The sequence below is a fragment of the Nicotiana tabacum genome, chromosome 3 (genome assembly GCF_000715075.1).
Source record: "Nicotiana tabacum cultivar K326 chromosome 3, ASM71507v2, whole genome shotgun sequence".
Taxonomy (NCBI): Eukaryota; Viridiplantae; Streptophyta; class Magnoliopsida; order Solanales; family Solanaceae; genus Nicotiana; species Nicotiana tabacum.
Window position 1 is genome coordinate 165,687,332 of NC_134082.1, and position 16,981 is coordinate 165,704,312.

Sequence of the window (16,981 nt, forward strand, 5' to 3'; positions counted from 1 at the left end):
CATCATGTGCATTTGACTTAGGGGACTCAACACAGGGATTGGGTCCGTCCAGAACAGGTGTGCCCAAAATAACAGACCATCCTGATGCATTCTATGTGCTATGTGAACATTTATTTGTTTCGGCTTGCATGCTGACTGGCTAAGGAAAGAAAAACAATAGAAAAAAATCAAGAGTGAGGTAGGATAGAGAATTCACCTGGTTCTGAAATTCCCGTATTCGAAAATGCCTTGAAACTCTGCCCAAATTGTTTGAAAAAAAAAGGAAAATGTATTTCAATATCATGTTTTTCCAATTATGTCAAAACTGGCGAACTACGCGGTCTGATTCTCACCGTATGTGAGATACGTAGGCAAACCTCATCGGTTCCGGCCCATAATTTTCAAAAATCCGAAAATATTTTCCTTTAATTCCTCTCTAGAAAAGTCTTTTTTTTGAGACCCTAATTTTCAAATATCCAAAATATTTTCCATTACTTGCTTCTTTAGAAAGCCTTTCTTTTAGACCCTAATTGTTTTAAAAAAAATATACAAAAATATTTTATTTTAATTTCTTCGAAAAAATCCAAAATTATTTTCATTCTTCTTTCAAAATTGAAAAGAAAATTCAAAATTCAAAAATATTTTTTTTCTTAGAAGCATTTCTTTCATAAATTCAAAATAAAATTCCAAAAATATTTTCCTTCTTCTTTAAAAGTTTTTCTTTCGAAATTCCAGAAAAAAATTCAAAAAAAAAAACTTTCTTCTTTAGAAGTCTTTCTTTGCAAAAATGCTGAAGAAAAATCAAAATTCAAAAATATTCCCTTTCTTCTTTATAAGTGTTTCTTTCGAAAAAATAAAATAAAAAATTCAAAAAAAATAGTTTATTTACTTTATTCATCATCTTCCCGAACTACGCAAGATCTGATTCATGTTCCCACATGATACGTAGGCAACCCACATCAGGTTCGATCACCATTAAAAAAAATGAAAAAATATTGATAATAATAAGAACCGATTGAGTCCATTCTAACATGTTTTGTTTTGAATTGTAAAGAAAGTTGAGGTGGTCGGTTTGTGGTAAGCTGGAAATACAAGATCCAAGAAAAAATGATAACTGACATCGAAGCTGTTACAAGTGCTCAAGAGACTCAGGGTCAGATGGTTCAACAAGAGTCTACTGTGTTTGAGAAAAATAGAATACTGAAACAACAAATGACCGAAATGTGTCAAGCATGGGCCAGTGATCAAGGACAACCTCATCATGAGTCACAATTTGCTACACAGCAAGAGCAATACCACTCTCCTGAGTACCACTTGTACTCGTTTGATCTTCCTGCAAACATTGAGAAGCCTGCCCGAAAGATGGTACAGGAAGAAATGACCCAAAGAGTGAAAAGCTTAGAACAACGGTTGAAAAACATGTAAGGGTTGGCAGGTCAAAAGAGTGTTGCCTTTAAAGATCTATGTATATTCCCCGATGTCCACTTGCCGCCTGGTTTCAAGACTCCCAAATTTGAAAAGTATGATGGACATGGAGATCCCATAGCCCACCTGAAAAGGTATTGCAATCAATTGAGAGGTGCGGGAAGAAACGAAGAATTATTGATGGCCTATTTTGGGGAAAGTCTTACGGGAGTAGCATCCGAATGGTTTTTGGATCAAGACACATCTCGCCAGTACGTCTGGAATGACATGTCACAGGCCTTTGTCAATCAATTCCAATACAACATTGATATTGCCCCAGACCGCATTTCCCTTTCAAACCTGAAGAAGAAACCAAGTGAAAGTTTCAGGGAATATGCCATTAAATGGAGAAAGCAAGCAGCTCGAGTTAAGCCACCCATGGATGACCACGAGCTAATCACTGTCTTCCTTCAAGCGCAAGAGCCAGATTATTTTCAAAACATGATGTCCGCAGTTGGCAAATCCTTCTCGGAAGCAATCAAAATGGGAGAAATGGTAGATAATGGTCTTAAGACAGGCAAAATTATAAGTCAAGCAGTTTTTAAAGCTGCAACTCAGGATGTCTGGTTTGAATCTAATAATTTTAGCAACACAAATGAGAAGGTTGAAGAAATCATGATGACATCAGGGTCAAGAAGAGGTCCCAGGAGAACATCTTGAAGGTATGAGCAGCCTCCTCAAGTTTTCCCTAACTCCCCTGAGCATTGTTATCCACCTCAGAACCCACAATACTCTGTCGCTCCACATCGGTATGTTGTCTAGCCACCAAAACACCCCATAAGGCGAGCACGAGCATCACAAAATCTCCAACAGCCTCCACAAAATTTTCAAGTGCCCTATAACCCACATCCAAGCAAGAGGTATAAAGGGGAACAAAGGTTGAAAGATAATTTTACACCAATAGGAGAGTCCTATGCAAGCTTATTTGAGAAGTTAAAGCATTATGACATGATTGCACCTATTCCTCCAAATCATGTAGACCCACGTGCGAGAAGCTTTGACCCTTCTAAAAGGTGTGAATACCATTCCAATGCCCAAGGGCACAATGTTGAAAGCTTTCGGGATTTGAAAAGAGAAATAGAAAGGATGATCCAGGAAAACCTGATTGTGATCCAAGACAGTGACTCCCAGAATATCATGCAGAATCCTTTACCTGCACATCATGATGCACACTTTGTGGGGATGTTGCCTGGTGACATGGAGTTTGAGAATCCTCTCGGGAGCTTGCTAACTAAAGTTAATGATGTTGAAATTGGAGAAGGCTCTGCTAATTCTGATGAGCAAATTTGTGGCTAAATGTCAAGCCTAGCAATTGAAAAGTCATTCCCTCTTCACTAGGAAGGAATCTTGGTAGCTTGTTTTGATGTTTGTTCTATTATCTGGGTTATTTCAGTGTTGTGATCCAGATTTTATTTGTTTTATTGAGTCAAACCCTTCTATCCCTCCATTCTGTCTGTGTGAGTCTTCTCCGTTTGTTTTGTTGCTATTTTTCATTATTCGGGTTATTTTAGGGTTATAACTCGGATCTTGAGTTGTTTGTCTTGTTGCCAAATCCGTTCATCCTTTACTCAATAAAATACAGTCTGTCATTTTGTGTCATTTTGTTCCTAGTTTTTTTCTCGCTAGTTCTAATGACATGACATGCATGCGAAAATTTTGGCCAGATCTTAGAAACTGATTTAATATGGAATCGGATAATTGAAAAAATAGATACTTTTGAGGATGAATAAAGAGTTGATATACTTTGGAATTAAGGTCGAGTAGAATTCACCTTCAAATCATTGTGGAGGTCGAGCTTGCGGATGTTTAGTCAATTGAAGTTTGTAGGAAAGTAAGGGATGAAAAGTGTCGTGTGACCACGACACACCAAGAAGACAGACATGTTCGTCACTGTTGTGATTGTGAAAGGATACTATAATTGGCGTTCTCGAGGCTGGGAGGCCATTTTTCTGCTACCCAAACACTTTATACCCTTTATTACCCTTTTTGAGTCTGTGTTATTTTCTTTGACCACTCCCTTTTGGAATCAAGTTTAGAGTCAAGAGTCAAAAATGAGAAAAGAAATAAAAAAAGAAAAGTCCATACCCCAAGAGTACAAACTGGGGCAGCTCTTTGAAAGTTCAAGTGAAAAAAAAGAAGAAAAGAATTGTCGAAGGTCCATACCCTCAAAAATAGAAGCTGGGGCAAATAAAAAAAATAGAAAGATAGATGCAAAATAGTTTAGGTCAGATGTTTGAACTACGTTCGACCTGATTCCTTAAAAAATAAGGATACGTAGGCAGCCTCACGGTTCGGTCCAACCAAATAAGAATTCAAAAAAATAAAAGAATAAAGCTGGGGCAAAAATTTTATTTTATTTTCAAAAGAGTCGATTCCAAAAGTTGTAAGTATACAACCCCGTCATCTTTAGTCTGTTTTGAGCCTCATGTCGGCTTTTCGTCCAACCCTATCCAAAAACCTTCCAAATAAAGACCTCCCGATATGCCTTCAAAAATGCCAAGAGACACATGCAATGAGCAACAGTTGTCACACAACGTAGAACATCATCGAGTTGCTCACAAAAAGTAAGAAAAAGAAAAATGAGAGAGTCTTACTAGTGAAAACCCTCACGGGCACAGTAAGGTGACGCTAAATAAAGATGAATAAATGAGAGAGGCTTGTTGGTGAAAATTTCTCGGGGCACCATTAGTCGAAAGTGAGTCATGAAGCTGATGCAAAGGATTGGCATGGATAGGCCCGAGTTCAAAGATCATAAGAATGGTAAAAGGGAAGATTGGATTAGTTTGATAGATCAGGCCGTTGAGTCCAAAATGCATGTCATGATCATTAAGGCTATTTATTAAAAAAAAGAAAAAAAATTCTTCCTTCTGTCCTTCCGACAGGGGCATTTCATGTTAATATTTGTTTCTTTGCGTCATTGTGTCCTTCACCCTGAGTCAGTCCTTCTCAAAACAAGCAAGAAAAGATGTCAAAATCTGCTACCAGCTTTTCAGTTGTACAAAGTAAATTTGGCCAGCAAACTCAGTTGTTAATGTCAACATGCCTTGAGGATTCATACAAAGGCTCCCCCAAAAGACTCTTGTTAGCCTGCTTGGCGCAAACAAAGATAACTTGTGATTCTCTCTGACAGAAAAATTGCTCAAAGCAGGAATTCATTCAAGATATCAGAAAAGGTCATCTAAGAAAAGATCTTCAGTTGGGATAATGCTGATTGAGCCAGAAATACAAATGGTACTGGGTGTGAAACAATTAGGGTTGATGCAAAACAAAAGTTTCTTGAGACCGACTCAAGATGATCGAGCAAAAGCCAAGCTGCTCAAGACTCAAGGCCACAAACCGACCACCACCTTTTAAAACTAACAAAGTTTTCTTTGTTTGAAACATGAACAAAGCAGTGCAAGGAAAGTGGTTCAAAAAAAAGAGAATAAGAAAAAAAAAGGAAGAGAAGAGCCGAAAAAGGGAAGTTTCTCAAATATTTGCCTTTATTTGTCTTGCTATTGTGCATAAAATCTTGCCGTTGACCTTTACAGTTTTTCTCCTAGGATAAAAAGTCCTAGTCTGATGGATCTTCTTCCAATAAAATCTTAGTCTGATGAATCTTTCTCCTAAGATAGAAAACCTAGTCTGATGAATCTTTCTCCTAAGATAAAAGACCTAGTCTGATGAATTTTCTCCTAGAATCGAAATCTTAATCTGATTAACTTTCTCCTAGGATCAAAATCTTAGTCTGATGAATCTTTCTCCTAAGATAAGAAACCTGGTCTGATGAATTTTCTCCTAGGATCAAAATCTTAGTCTGATGAATCTTTCTCCTAAGATAGAAAACTTAGTCTGATGAACTTTCTCCTAGGATCAAAATCTTAGTCTGATGAATCTTTTTCCTAAGATAGAAGACCTAGTCTGATGAACTTTCTATTAGGATAGAAATCTTAGTCCGATGAACCTTTATCCTAAGATACCAAAAAAGAAGTAAAAAAGAGACCTAGTCTGATGAACTTTCTCCTAGGATAGAAAACCTAGTCCGATGGATTTTCTCCTAGGATAATAATTTTTTTTTAAAAAAAAGTAAGTCTGAATTTGAAAAAAAAAAGGGAGTCATTTTTTTTAGTTTTCTTAAGATTATCAATGTTTAGTTTTCCTGAAATTAAGGGGCCCGCCTGGAGAATAAGGTCAGTCTTTACTTTAGTCAAGCTTAGTTTATAGTTTTTCGCAAGCTCAATCACTTTTAGGAGACGTACATCCTAGTCTAATCTTTAGTTTACTCATCATGGCATCAATAGTATAAGTGGTTTACAATATTGCTAACAACTCACAAATCTTCCTAGTACAAACTGGAGCAGAAAATTTCGTTTGTTTTGTTGGTTTTGATTTCAGGCGCCCACCTGGAGAACAAGAGAATACAGTTCAAGTTTTGGCAATCAGGCGCCCACATGGAGAACAAGGGAAGTCATTTCAAAATTCAATTCAAGTTAGAAGTAGCAGAAGCTCGCGGCAATAATGCGAGTCAACAGTCCGAGATGATCAACAGAAGTTAGTCACAATCCAAAAAAAAGAAAGCAAGAAGTGAATCCAAATGCAGAAATAGATGAAAGAAGTGAGTTGCTCGAGACATGGCTAAGGTCACAAGCACTACATGTCCGGTCTTGATCCGAAAAGCTGAAGAAGAACGAGCTAGCACCTGCAGCTAACAAGAGTCAAGGTTCAAATCCAAAGTCTGCATGAAGAACCATTCAAGACTCAAGATCAAGCTTCAGAAGACTTATAGATAGGATCTTGTAATTCATAGTTGACAGGCTTAGTTAGTCTTTTTCATTTTTTTGACTTTGATGTAACATTAGGATCGCAGACCGGAACCTCGACGGAACGGCACCTCGACCGGCTCTCCACCTCGGTATACTCCATCATCTCACTCATCTCTGAACTACACGTGGCCTGATTCCTTTGTAGCCAAGGATATGTAGGCAGCTCAGATGCCAGGGCTCGGTCACATTTTCCTTTCTCAGTTTTGGTCTCCTTAAATAAGGGTCGGGTCAAAAAATCTGTCTAGTCGTTCTTTGTCTGAAAACTTTTCGTGTTTCCAGTCAAAGAGGAGCAGTTGTAGACATGTGATTTTTGACCCTCCCCAAGATTTTTCACATTTTAGCATGTAGATATTTAGTTTAGGTCTAATATTGCTGTTATGACTATTTTTAAACTTCTTCGGTTCATTTTATTTCAAAGACAAAAAAAACTACAAAAAATATTTGAATTTCTCTAATAGGATTATTTTAGTTCTTTTTTTATATTGCTTACTTTAGATAAATAGTAATTTGTAACTAGTTTTATTTTATCAATAATATAAATAAAAACAAAACAAAAAGGAAAAAGAAAAAGAGAAAGAAAGAAAACGTGAAAATTTTGAAAGAGCGTAGAAATAGAAAAGAAAAGGAAAAGGAAAGCAAATATAAGAAAGGAATTTAGTGGCCCCCACTTCCCTATGGTCTCTTTCCAAATCACGTGCTCTTCCTCCTATTTTACATCTCTTTCCAAAATTCTTTATTTTCTTAACCAATCAGATATTGACATCTCATCCTTCTACACTATTCTTCGTAACAAACCTCACATGTACCCAAATTGAATTTCCATAACTGAAGATTTCACTCATCTTTTTTAGCCCATTGGGGGGGGGGGTCCACACGTTTTGGATTTTTCTTCTCCTCCAAGCTAAGAACTTTGCTTCTCAATTGGATATATATCCACAAAAGAGCACATCAGGAAAAAAAAAAGTTGGCACCCCAAAAAAAAACCCGGAGCTTCTTCTTCATTTTTTGGACACAAAAAGAAAAGAGGATCCGAGATCTGGGAAAACAAAAAGAGAGGAGGAAAATCGTGAGAGCAAAATAAACGAGAGAACGAGGAAGAAACAGATCTGGATAGAGAAGACGATTGCTTTCTCTTCTTTCCCATTCACCTGAAACCAAAAACACCTCTCTTTCATTTTAGCTAATGAAACAATCACCAAATGTCACCTAAACCACTAGAAAACCTCCATTAGCATCGCCGCATGAAGCTCGAAACTAGATGAAATACCAGCCGCAAAAGTAGTCGAAAACTAGATTTCAAACTTCCAAAGAACACAGTTGCAGCAGCCATAAACACAACCTTGTTCCTTGTCTTCCTCACCCCGTTTCATCGCTAGCAGTCCAGCGATAGCCATGGCTGAGCAACTCCGGTGAATCACCAAATAACAATCAACAATCGAACTCCAGCGTAAAACAGCCCTTGTGATGTCCAAAACGGTCGTCCAAGCTCAGTCAAGTTGAATTCGGCGAGAAATCTTGAAAGTTTCGAAGTCTGGTTGTAGTTCCGTCGAGGGCCAGTAGATTTTCTGATCGAGGCCAGTGTCGAGTCTCAGATTCATGTAAGGGTTCATTTTTTCCTCACCCTTGACTGATATATAACTTCTGAATTTTATAATGCATGTTGAAAGAAGTAATGTTGTTAATGAGCACTTGTATATATGTGTTTTGACAAACTTGAGTTGATCTGAATCCTCATGTTAATATCTACATTATTTTTGAGAAATGCCTACTGAAGTGTACTACTGCCTCATTTTCCTGTATGTTTATTTTAGAATAACGTATATCATTAGTAGTATGTTTGTCTAATGGGAGTTTAAGAATGATGGAATGTGGCTAAGTTTACGTAGATTGCTATAATAAACATATATATGACAAGTAAAATACCAATCTTCTATGAAAGTGATGTGATTTTTGTTGTTTCTATGACTAGTCATCCATATAGAATGAACGAACCATTACTAGGTAGCTAATTTGAATTGGTAATTTGTATTTGGCGAATTTTTCCACACATGAGTCAGCAGCTGCAAATGGGGTGAGAAAGGGGGTTTCAACAATTTTTGTAAGTTTTGATGCAAATCTGTCGTTCAGGTCAATTGACACATGTATGCCAAGCTCACAGAAGAAAATCCTTGTTGAATACCTAGTATACTTTAGGGCTATTATCGTGATTGTGTACACGTTCGCGTGACATGATTATGATTTTTCTAAACTTAAAATCAAGGTACACGTTCGCGTGACTTTGGCCAAATAATCTTAATAATAACGAAGCGTTATTAATTGTGGACACGTTCGCATGACATGATTTTTGACGCGCCAAACAAATGGGTACACATACGCGTGACATGTTTTAAGATAATTTCTTAATTAAAAGAGGCAAATGCACTTAGGTTCTAAAATAAGTAATTAGACAATTTGATTAAGCCAAGTATGATCAAAGCGACCGTGATAAAACCACGGAACTCGGGAGTGCCTAACACCTTCTCCCGGGTTAACAGAATTCCTTACCCGGATTTCTGTGTTCGCGGACCATAAATAAGAGTCAACTTCCTCAATTCGGGATTTTAAACCGGTGACTTGGAACACCATAAATTATCCCAAGTGGCGACTCTGAATTTAATATAAATAATCCTGTTTCGATTGTCACTTAAATTGGAAAAACTCCCTTATACCCCATTTTGGGTGTGAAAAAGGAGGTGTGACAATAAGTCTTCCAAAGTTTTATCCCGGACCCACATGGTCAAAACCCGAGGTTCAAACCAACCCCATGAACCCAAATATATAATTTGTTTTGAAATCGGACCTCAAATGGAGGTCCAAATCCCCATTTTTTTGAAAAACCTAGGTTCTACCCAAAACACTCAATTTCCCCCATGAAAATCATTGATTTTGAAAATCATGTGAAAAGATGTTAAGGATTGAAGAAAACTAGTTAGAAATCACGTACAATCGATTAGGAAGAGAAGTTGCCTTTGAAAAATCGTCCTAAGGGGTTTATGTTTTGAGAAGATGTGAAAAATGGTTGAAAATGCGTCTAAGTTATGAACTTACAGGTTGCAGATATCGCAATTGCGAACCCAGGCTCTGCTAAGCTCGCATTTGCAAGGAAATTTTCGCATTTGCGAAGTCACAATTGCAAAAAGACAATCGCATTTGCGATAACAGGCCCAAATGGTAAGCATCGCATTTGCGAAGGGAAATCTCACATTTGCGAGGAAGGGCTGGCCTGGGTTGTTTCGCATTTGCGACTCAGCCCTCGTATTTGCGAGCCAGGCTTTGCAAATGCGAAGCTTGCAGGCCTGCAATGAAACAGCTGAAGCCTGCAATTTTTCAAGTCTAAAATCCACCCCAGGGCCTATCCAAAACTCACCCGAGCCCTCGGGGCTCCAAAATAAACATGCACACCAACCTAAAAATATCATACGGACTCGCTCGTGCATTCAAATCGCTAAAATAACATCAACAACTATGAATTTAGCATCAAAATCATACAATTCCTCAAGAACTTCAAATTTTTTAATTTTCTCAAATACGATCCGATTCATGTCATTTCACGTCTGTTTCTTACCAAATTTCACAGACTCATCTTAAATCACATAAAAGACATGTATCGGGCGTCGGAACCAAAATACGGGCCCGATACTATCAAGTTTTAAACACATTTCATTTTCAAAAACTCATAAATATTCCAGAAAATAATTTTCTTTAAAAAATACATTTCTCAGGCTTGGGATCTCGGAATTCGATTTCAGGCATACGCCCAAGTCCCAATTTTCCTACGGATCCTCCGGGGCCATCAAATCACGGGTCTGAGTCCGTTTACCCAAAATGTTGAGCGAAGTCAACTTAAATTCATTTTAAAGTCAAAATTTATTATTTTTCACAAATTTTTGCATGTTGGCTTTCTGGCTACGTGCCCGAATTGTGCACGCAAATTGAGGTGATGCTAAAAGAGGTTTTTAAGGCTTCGAAATGCAGAATTCATTTCTAAAACAAGTGATGGCCTTTTGGGTCGTCACATTCTCCACCTCTAAAACAACTGTTCGTCCTCGAACATACATAAGAAGGAAGTACTTGAGTTGGGGAAAAGATGGGGATAACGGCTCCACATATCAGACTCGGACTCCCAGGTCGATACCTTAGCAGGCTGACCTCTCCACTAAACACGAACATAGGGGAAACTCTTCGATCTCAACTGACGAACATGACTGTCTAGAATAGCTACCGGCTCCTCCTCATAGGACAAGTCTTTGTCCAACTAGACAGTGCTGAAATCTAGCACGTGGGATGGATCACCGTGATACTTCCGAAGCATGGACACATGAAACAATGGATACACGGCTGATAAACTTGGCGACAACGCAAGTCTGTAAGCCATCTCTCTCACTCGATAAAGAATCTCAAACGGGCCAATGAACCTAGGGCTAAGCTTGCCCTTCTTCCCAAATCTTATCACGCCCTTCATAGGTGACACTCGAAGCAACACTCGCTCACCGACCATGAAAGCCAAATCACGAACCTTGCGGTCCGCATAACTCTTTTGCCTGGACTGAGCTGTACGAAGCCTATCATGAATAATCCTGACCTTATCCAAGGCATCCTGAACCAGATCTGTACCCAACAATCGAGCCTCCCCCGGCTCGAACCATCCAACAGCGATCGACACTACCTACCATACAAAGCCCCATAAGGAGCCATCTGGATACTCGACTAGTAGCTGTTGTTGTAGGCAAACTCTACTAAAGGAAAAAACTGATCCCTCGAGCCTCCAAAGTCAATGACACAAGCTTAGAGCGTATCCTCCAAAATCTGAATAGTCCGCTCGAACTGCCCGTGTGTCTGAGGATGAAACGTTGTGCTCAACTCAACCTGTGTGCTCAACTCTCGCTGAACTGCCCTCTAGAAATGTAAGGTAAACTGCGTACCTTATTCCAAAATGATAGACACGGTCACACCATGAAGACGAACAATCTCCCGGATATAGATCTCAACTAATCTCTCGGATGAATAGGAGACTGCCACATGAATGAAATGCGCTGACTTGGTCAGCCTATTAATAATGACCCACACTGTGTCGAACTTCCTCCAAGTCTGTGGGAGTCAAATAACAAAATCCATAGTGACCCACTCCCACTTCCAATTGGGAAGCTCAATTCTCTGAAACAAACTACTAGGTCTTTGATGCTCGTACTTAACCTGCTGACAATTCAAACACCGAGCCACATACGCAACGATATCCTTCTTCATCCTCCTCCACCAATAATGTTGCTGCAAATCCTAGTATATCTTTGCGGTGCCCGGATGAATAGAGTACCGGGAACTATGGGCCTCCTCTAAAATCAACTCTCGGAGTCCATCCACATTAGGCACACAAACTCGACCCTGCAATCTCAAAACTTCATCATCTCCTAAGGTAACCTGCTTGGCACCTCCGTGCTGCACCATGTCTCTAAGGACACACAAATGAGGATCATCATACTGCCGATCTCGGATACGCTCTAGTAAAGAAGAACGAGCAACTGTGCAAGCTAACACACGGTTGGGCTCAGAAACATCCAACCTCACGAACTGATTGGCCAAAGTCTGAACATCCAAAGCAAGCAGTCTCTCACCGACCGAAATATAAGCAAGACTGCCCATACTGACTGACTTCCTACTCAAAGCATCGACCACCACATTGGCCTTTTCCGGATAGTATAGGATGGTGATATCATAGTCCTTTAATAGCTCCAACCACCTTCTCTGCCTCAAATTTAGCTCCTTCTGCTTGAACAAATACTGCAGACTCTTGTGAACCGTGAACACCTTACATGTCACGCCATACAGATAATGCATCCAAATCTTCAACGCGTGAACAATGGCTGCCAACTCCAAATCATGAACCAGATAGTTCTTCTCATAAATCTTCAACTGCCGCAAAGCATAGGCAATGACTTTGCCATCCTGCATCAACACTGCACCAAGTCCAATACGAGATGTATCACAATAAACTGTATAAGGCCTTAAACCGGTAGGCAAAACCAACACCGGTGTCGTAGTCAAAGTTGTCTTGAGCTTCTAAAAGCTCGCCTCACACTCGTCTGACCATCTTAACAGGGGCCCCTTTTGGTTCAACCTGGTCATCGGGGCTGCAATAGACGAAAACCCCTCCACAAACCAATGATAGTAGCCTGCAATACCCAAGAAACTCTGGATCTCTGTAGTTGACGTTGGTCTAGGCCAGTTCTTGACTGCCTCAATCTTCTTCGGATCAACCTGAATACCGTCTGCTGATATAACATTACCCAAGAATGCAACTGAACTCAACAAGAACTCGCACTTCGAAAACTTGGCATACAACTGACTATCCTTCAAAGTCTGAAGAATCACTCTAAGATGCTGCTCATGCTCCTCATGGCTACGAGAATAGATCAAAATAACATTAATGAAGACTATCACGAACGAATCCAAGTAAGGCCTAAACACTCAGTTCATCAATTCCATAAAAGCTGCTAGGGCATTTGTCAACCCGAATGACATCACTAGGAATTCATAATGCCTGTACCGAGTGTAGAAAGCTATCTTAGGGACATCGGATGCCCTAATCCTCAACTAATGGTAGCCAGATCTCAAGTCAATATTCGAAAATACCTTGGCACCCTGAAGCTAATCAAACAAATCATCGATCTTCGGCAATGGATACTTATTCTTGATGATAACCTTGTTAAACTGTCGGTAATCAATACACATTCTCATTGATCCGTCCTTCTTCTTGACAAACAACACCGGCGCACCCAAGGCGAAACACTAGGTCTAAGGAAACGTTTTTCAAGCAAGTCTTGCAACTGCTATTTCAACTCAAGCGGGGCCATACGATACGGCGGGATAGAAATGGGCTGAGTGCCTAGTGCCAAATCAATGCAAAAGTCAATATCCCTGTCGGGTGGCATACCCAGCAGGTCTGAAGGAAATACCTCAGGAAACTCATGAACAACAGGCACAGAATCAATAGAAGAAACCTTAGCACTAGAATCACGAACATAGGCCAAATAGGCCAAATACCCCTTCTCGACCATACGCCGAGCCTTCATATAAGAGATAACACTACAGGTAGAATGGTCAGGAGTCCCTCTCCACTCTAAACGAGGTAAACACGGTAAGACTAAGGTCACAGTCTTGGCATGACAGTCCAAGATAGCATGGTAAGGTGATAAGCAGTTCATCCCCAATATGACATCGAAATCCACCATGTCCAGCAGAAGCAAATCTACATGAGTCTCAAGACCCCCAATCACAATTATACATGAATGATAGACTCGACCTACCATAATAGAATTACCCACCAGTGTAGACACATAAATAGGAGCACTCAAAGAATTACTGGGCATGACCAAATACGGTGCAAAATAAGATGACATATAAGAGTATGTAGATCCTGAATCAAATAAAACTGAAGCATCTCTGCTACAAACCAGAACATTACCTGTGATAACTACATCGGAAGCCTCAGCCTCGGGCCTGGCTGGAAGAGCATAACATCGTGGCTGGGCCCCACCACCCTGAACTACATCTCTAGGAAGGCATACTACTGGCTGGCCTCCACCTTTAGCTGCTGACCTCCACCTCTAGCACCTCTACCCTCACCCCTAGCTGGCAGAGCGGGCAGTGAAACACCTGGTGCCTGAACTATAGCACAGGAACCCTGCTGTTGAGAACTACTCGATGCTCGAGGGCAATACCTAGCAATATGCCTCGTGTCGCCACAAGTAAAACAAGTCCTCAGTTGTTGGGGCTGACGATCCTGAAAACTCTGAAGCGGTGGTGCACTGATAGGAGCTGGTGGTGCAGTGTAAGACTGCTGATCAGAATATTGCATATGAGAACCACGGCCACCTAAAGCACCGTGAGAAACCTGAAGTGTTGACTGAAAAGGTCTAGAAGGATGGCCTCTACCAAAAGAATCTCTGCCTCCAAATGAGGTGCCACTGAATCTACCTGAATGACGAGGCATCTTGTCAGACCCCTGACCACCTCCCTGCAAATGAACCATCTCAACTCTCCTGGCCACATTGACCTCTTCCTGAAAAGAAATCTCACTCCTCATCTCCTTGGCCATCTGAATTCGAATAGGCTGGATAAGTCCCTAAATGAACCTCCTCACCCACTCTATCTCTCGATGGGAAGTATGATAAGAGCATGACGAGTCAAGTCGATGAATCTGGTCTCATACTGAGTAACAGTCATAGAACCCTGTTGGAGATGCTCAAACTGCCTCCGATAGATCTCTCTCTGAGTGATGGGGAGAAACTTCTCCAGAAATAGCTAAGTAAACTGCTCCCAAGTCACAGCTGGTGATCTGGCTAGTCTAGCCAAATAATAGTTTCTCCACCAAGTCTTGGCGGACCCAGATAAGCGAAAAATAGCAAAATCGACCCCATTGGTCTCAACTATCCCCATATTCCCGAGAACCTCATGACAGCTGTCTAGATAATCCTAGGGATCCTTAGAAGATGCATCGTTGAAAGTAGTAGTGAAGAGCTTGGTGAACCTGTCCAATCTCCACAAAGCATCGACAGACATAGCTGCTCTATCACTGGTCTGAGCTACCATACCCGACTGAACTGCTCCAACTGGCTGAACTGCTGAAGTCTGAAACTGGGGAGCCACCTACTCCGGAGTGCGAGTAGCAGGAGTCTAGGCTCCTCCTCCAGCCTGAGAGACGGCTGGGGCTACATGAAGCAAGCTTGCCCGGGTGACACTCTCCATAAGGCCCACTAGACGGACCAGAGCATCCTGGAGTACTGGGGTAGCAATGAACCCCTTTAGGACATGAGCTGGGCCTATCGGGACTGTCGGGGCTGGAACCTCATCATCAAAGTCAACCTGAGGCTCCGCCGCTGGTGCCGCTGCTCTAGGTTGAGCTCTACCCCTAGCTCGGCCTCACCCTCTGCCCCTCGTAGAAGCTGCTGCTGGGGGCTCGGACTATGGGTCAGTGGATGAGGAAGCACGTGTTCTCGCCATCTCGAAATAACAGAGTATAAATTCAATTAGCATTGAGAAACCAAGTCGCACGACATGAAGGAATAAATATGAAGTTTTTCCTAACTTTGTAGCCTCTGGGGGATAAATACAAACGTCCCCGTACCGATCCCTCAGACTCTACTAAGCTTGTCTGTGAACTGTGAAACCCATGTAACCTAGAGCTCTGATACCAACTTGTCACGACCCGAATTTTCCACCCTCGGGGAGTCGTGATGGCGCCTACTAGTGAAAGCTAGGCAAGCCAACTAACTGAACTATTTACCATGTTTCCATTTTTAATCCGATAACAGTTTAGAGCCAACAATTAGATAACAATATAATTGAATAAGCAGAAGGCTATATTGAAAAGTTTTAATAATACTACTAATACCAATCCATAACAAATCTACCCAAGACTGGTGTCACAACTTCACAGATTGTCTAGGAGTACTACACATAAAGGTCTAAAAGAAATAAATACAACACTATCTCTGGAAATACATGAAAGAAATGGGAATAGTAGATAGAAGGAGACGCCAAGGATTGCGGACGCCTGCAGGACTATCTCGGGTCACCTGATGAATAAGAAACAACAATCTCACTGCGGTCCGAAGTCTACAACACTGGGATTTGCACAAAAGAGTGCAGAATGTAGTATCAGCACAGCCGACCCCATGTGCTGGTAAGTGCCTAGCATAACTTCAGCAAAGTAGTAACGAGGCTAGGACCAGACTACCAAATAAACCTATGTAGTTAAATCATATACAACGGAAATAGAAGCAGATAATTACAATTAAAATTGGGCGGGGGAAACATGCTGCGGAGAGTAACAGGTAACAACAGAACGACAATAGAGAAACATAAGGAATGCCATAAATCAATTACCAGCAAAAATAAGGAAATAGAAGAAACAGGCACACACTAATAACGTTGCAGGCGTGCAACCCAATCCCATTTCATATATTACCGTTGCAGGCGTGCGACCCGCTCCCATTTCACATATTACCGCTGTAGGCATGCAACCCACTCCCATTTTACATATTACCGTTGCAGGCGTGCAACCCGCTCCCATTTCACATATTATCGTTGCAGGCGTTCAACCCGCTTCCATTTCACATATTACCGTTGTAGACGTGTAACCCGTTCCCATTTCACATATTACCGTTGTAGACGTGTAACCCGTTCCCATTTCACATATTACCGTTGTAGACGTGTAACCCGTTCCCATTTCACATATCACCGTTTCAGGTGTGCAACCCGCTCCAATTTCACATATTACCGTTGCAGGTGTGCAACCCGCTCCCATTTCACATATTACCGTTGCAGGCGTGCAACCTGCTCCCATTTATTTTGTCAACACCAATTAAAAAAAAGGGTCCCAGCAAGGGATCAATAATATCAGACAAATATCCCAGCAAGGGAATAATAATATGACAATAACATCTCCGCAAGGGAACAATAATGATAATAACATTCTGGCAAGAGAACAATAATGATAATAACATGTGAAGCACAATAACCACAACGGAGTCATAACAATTACAATACAAGACTCACAGGCATGCTTGACACCGACGTATAGATACTCGTCACCATGCCTATACGTCGTACTCCACAATTAACACGTAGCAAATAAGACACAACTCCTAATCCCTCAAGCTAAGGTTAGACCAAACATTTACCACGATGCCACGAACACA